Source organism: Syngnathus scovelli, unplaced genomic scaffold (genome assembly GCF_024217435.2).
Source record: "Syngnathus scovelli strain Florida unplaced genomic scaffold, RoL_Ssco_1.2 HiC_scaffold_383, whole genome shotgun sequence".
NCBI classification, from domain to species: Eukaryota; Metazoa; Chordata; class Actinopteri; order Syngnathiformes; family Syngnathidae; genus Syngnathus; species Syngnathus scovelli.
The window spans coordinates 10,354-15,000 of record NW_026061480.1 but is presented as its reverse complement, the minus strand read 5'-3'; positions in this window follow the sequence as shown (position 1 = coordinate 15,000).

Sequence of the window (4,647 nt, the reverse complement as noted above, 5' to 3'; positions counted from 1 at the left end):
TGGTCTTTGAGAAATCGGTTTCGCGGTCGACCGGCGCGGCCGGCGGACGCCCACGTGGCGTGCCGCAAGTCGGATCGCGCGCTCGGCCTCCGTGGATGGCCTCTGGGTGAGGTTGAGCCGGGGCGTCTCGGTTTCGCTGCCGTACGGTTCGCGCTAGGCCTGCGCGGGCGGCGCGGGGCGCGCGCTCGCGCGGCGGCCTAGCGCTGGAGTGCGACCCGCAAGTGGGGAGGAACCGTCCACCCAACGCCGGCGGTAGCCGGGGCCGGTGGGGGCCCTACCAAGGCGGGTCATGGGCGCATGTCGGTCAGGTTATAAGAGTGTTTTTTTCGCTCCGGGCTAGAGCCGGGTGAGGTCGTCTCGAACCACGTGCCTGAAGGCCGCCTCGCGCCGGATTCGGCCCCGCTCATTCGTCGGAGTGACCGCCCGACGCGGGCATCGCTAGATTAGCCGTGGCCCCGATCCTTCCCCATCGACAGCCTTTCGCCCCCTTCGCTCCGGCCTCTGAGGCGGCCGGTACCCCTTTCTTGGATGAGACAGAACCCTTGACGGGCCGTTCGCAGATTTTTGCCCGGCCTGTGTTTAAGGAGGCGGCCGGTACCTCCCTCCTTGGATGACCAACAACCCTTGACGGGCCATTCGCAGATTTTTGCCCGGCCTGTGTTTAAGGAGGCGGCCGGTACCTCCCTCCTTGGATGACCTTCTACCCTTGACGGGCCATTCGCAGATTTTTGCCCGGCCTGTGTTTAAGGAGGCGGCCGGTACCTCCCTCCTTGGATGACCTTCTACCCTTGACGGGCCATTCGCAGATTTTTGCCCGGCCTGTGTTTAAGGAGGCGGCCGGTACCTCCCTCCTTGGATGACCCACTACCCTTGACGGGCCCATTCGCAGATTTTTGCCCGGCCTGTGTTTAGGGAGGCGACCGGTCCTCCGTAGCTTGATCGGATTTCCCTTCCGGCCTGTGTTTAAGGAGGCGGCCGGTCCTCCGTAGCTTGATCGGATTTCCCTTCCAGCCTGTGTTTAAGGAGGCGGCTGGTCCTCCCCGGTCGGTTGCCAAGCGACCGGGACCCGCAAGTGGGCAGGAACCGTCCACCCAACGCCGGCGAGCCGGGGCCGGTGGGGGCCCTACCAAGGCGGGTCTAACTTCAGGCGGTGCAAACGGGGGAGGGGGGTAAGGACGGCTGCCGGGAGCAGACAGCCGTCCCCGGGAGGGGGTAGTAGCTTCGCGGCGGCCGCCGGGAGCAGACGGCCGTCCGCGGATTCTGCCAATGCCTGTAGGACTTTGAATATTTCACAGCCGTGCTGTGGCACTTAGAAAATTTTTCAGAGATGTGGCACTTAGAAAGTTTTTCAGAGATGTGGCACTTAGAAAGTTTTTCAGAGATGTGGCACTTAGAAAGTTTTTCAGAGATGTGGCACTTTGAACATTTTTGAGAGATGTGGCACTTTGAAAATTTTTGAGAAATGTGGCACTTTGAAAATTTTTGAGAAATGTGGCACTTTGAAAATTTTTGAGAAATGTGGCACTTAGAAAATTTTCTCTCTCTCTCTGGAAGTGCCGTGCCTTCTTCAGTTCTGCTATCCGAGCAGGGGACGCTTGCTGGCGGCCGTTACCAGCGCTCGGACCAGGCCCAATTGATTTGCATGGAAAACAATTGCGTCCCCCATGCTCGTTCTGACTATATTTTGCGAAAGGGGGGTAAAGTGATGAGTACACTAAGTGGGGGGACCAACCCATGTACTCTAGAAAAAGTACATGGGTTGACAAAAGACCAGTTCGTACTGCACCCCTGGTACCCAAACCCCTGGTACCTTTAGGCACTTAGAAAAATTTCGCCCAAATTTGGAGGTCGCTCCAGGGGAAGAGGCCGAATTTTCGCCTATTACGGCCGACCGCGGGAACCAGCCGAGGCGGACGCTTTTCGGCGCAAGAGCCGTTGGCACTTAGAAAATATTCGCTAAACTTCAAAGGACCTCCAGGGGAAGAGGCCGAATTGTCACTTTTTCTGGCCGACATCGGGAACCAGCCGAGTCGGACTCTTTACGGCGGAGCAGCCGTTGGCACTTAGAAAATATTCGCCAAACTCGGCCGGACTTCCAGGGGAAGAGGCCGAATTGTCACTTGTTCTGCCCGACATCGGGAACCAGCCGAGTCGGACACTTTAAGGCGGAGCAGCCGTTGGCACTTAGAAAATATTCGCCAAACTTGAACGGACCTCCAGGGGAAGAGGCCGAATTTTCACCTGTTCTGGCCGACATCGGGAACCAGCCGAGTCGGACGCTTTTCGGCGCAAGAGCCGTTGGAACTTAGAAAATATTCGCTAAACTTCAAAGGACCTCCAGGGGAAGAGGCCGAATTGTCACTTGTTCTGGCCGACATCGGGAACCAGCCGAGTCGGACTCTTTACGGCGGAGCAGCCGTTGGCACTTAGAAAATATTCGCCAAACTCGGCCGGACTTCCAGGGGAAGAGGCCGAATTGTCACTTGTTCTGCCCGACATCGGGAACCAGCCGAGTCGGACACTTTAAGGCGGAGCAGCCGTTGGCACTTAGAAAATATTCGCCAAACTTGAACGGACCTCCAGGGGAAGAGGCCGAATTTTCACCTGTTCTGGCCGACATCGGGAACCAGCCGAGTCGGACGCTTTAAGGCGGAGCAGCCGTTGGCACTTAGAAAATATTCGTTAAACTTGAAAGGACCTCCAGGGGAAGAGGCCGAATTGTCACTTGTTCTGGCCGACATCGGGAACCAGCCGAGTCGGACGCTTTAAGGCGGAGCAGCCGTCGGCACTTAGAAAATATTCGTTAAACTTGAAAAGACCTCCAGGGGAAGAGGCCGAATTGTCACTTGTTCTGGCCGACATCGGGAACCAGACGAGTCGGGCCCTTTAAGGCTGAGCAGCCCTTGGCACTTAGGAAATATTTGCCTTAACTCGGCCGGACTTCCAGGGGAAGAGGCCGGATTTTCACTTGTTCTGGCCAACATCGGGAACCAGCCGAGTCGGACACTTAAAGGCTGAGCAGCCGTTGGCACTTAGGAAATATTTGCCTTAACTCGGCCGGACTTCCAGGGGAAGAGGCCGGATTTTCACTTGTTCTGGCCGACATCGGGAACCAGCCGAGTCGGACACTTTAAGGCTGAGCAGCCGTTGGCACTTAGGAAATATTTGCCTTAACTCGGCCGGACTTCCAGGGGAAGAGGCCGATTTTTCACTTGTTCTGGCCGACCGGGGGAACCAGCCGAGTCGGACACTTTACGGCGGAGCAGCCGTTGGCACTTAGGAAATATTCGCCAAAATGTTCCGGACCTCCAGGGGAAGAGGCCAAATTTTCACTTGTTCTGGCCGACCGGGTGAACCGGCCGAGGCGGACACTTTACGGCGGAGCAGCCGTTGGCACTTAGGAAATATTCGCCAAAATGTTCCGGACCTCCAGGGGAAGAGGCCAAATTTTCACTTGTTCTGGCCGACCGGGTGAACCGGCCGAGGCGGACACTTTACGGCGGAGCAGCCGTTGGCACTTAGGAAATATTCGCCAAAATGTTCCGGACCTCCAGGGGAAGAGGCCGAATTTTCACTTGTTCTGGCCGACCGGGGGAACCAGCCGAGGCGGACACTTTACGGCGGAGCAGCCGTTGGCACTTAGGAAATATTCGCCAAAATGTTCCGGACCTCCAGGGGAAGAGGCCGAATTTTCGCTCGTTCGGGCCGACCGGGAGAACCAGCCGAGGCGGACACTTTACGGCGGTTGAGCCGTTGGCACTTAGAAATTATTCAGACTTCCATCAAACACACATCGGCCTTTTGCCGTCACTGCCCGGGATGGGCACCGTGGTAGCTCGGACAGTTCGCGTGACAGCTTCCGCTGGCACTTAGACAATTTTTAAAATGAAAATAAACAGTTCTGCACATACGTGCCGACTATATTTTGCGAAATGGGGGTAAAGTGATGAGTACACTAAGTGGGGGGACCAAGTACATAAAGCCCACCCCTGGTACCTCAGAGAGGCCGAATTGACACATTTTGTGTCCGACCGCGGGAACCAGCCGAGGCGGACGCTTTTCGGCGCAAGAGCCGTTGGCACTTAGAAAATATTCGTTAATCTTGAACGGACCTCCAGGGGAAGAGGCCGAATTTTCACTTGTTCTGGCCGACATCGGGAACCAGCCGAGGCGGACGCTTTTCGGCGCAAGAGCCGTTGGCACTTAGAAAATATTCGTTAATCGTGAACGGACCTCCAGGGGAAGAGGCCGAATTTTCACTTGTTCTGGCCGACATCGGGAACCAGCCGAGGCGGACGCTTTTCGGCGCAAGAGCCGTTGGCACTTAGAAAATATTCGTTAATCTTGAACGGACCTCCAGGGGAAGAGGCCGAATTTTCACTTGTTCTGGCCGACATCGGGAACCAGCCGAAGCGGACGCTTTACGGCGGAGCAGCCGTTGGCACTTAGAAAATATTCGTTAATCTTGAACGGACCTCCAGGGGAAGAGGCCGAATTTTCACTTGTTCTGGCCGACATCGGGAACCAGCCGAGTCGGACGCTTTTCGGCGCAAGAGCCGTTGGCACTTAGAAAATATTCGTTAATCTTGAACGGACCTCCAGGGGAAGAGGCCGAATTTTCACTTGTTCTGGCCGACATCGGGAACC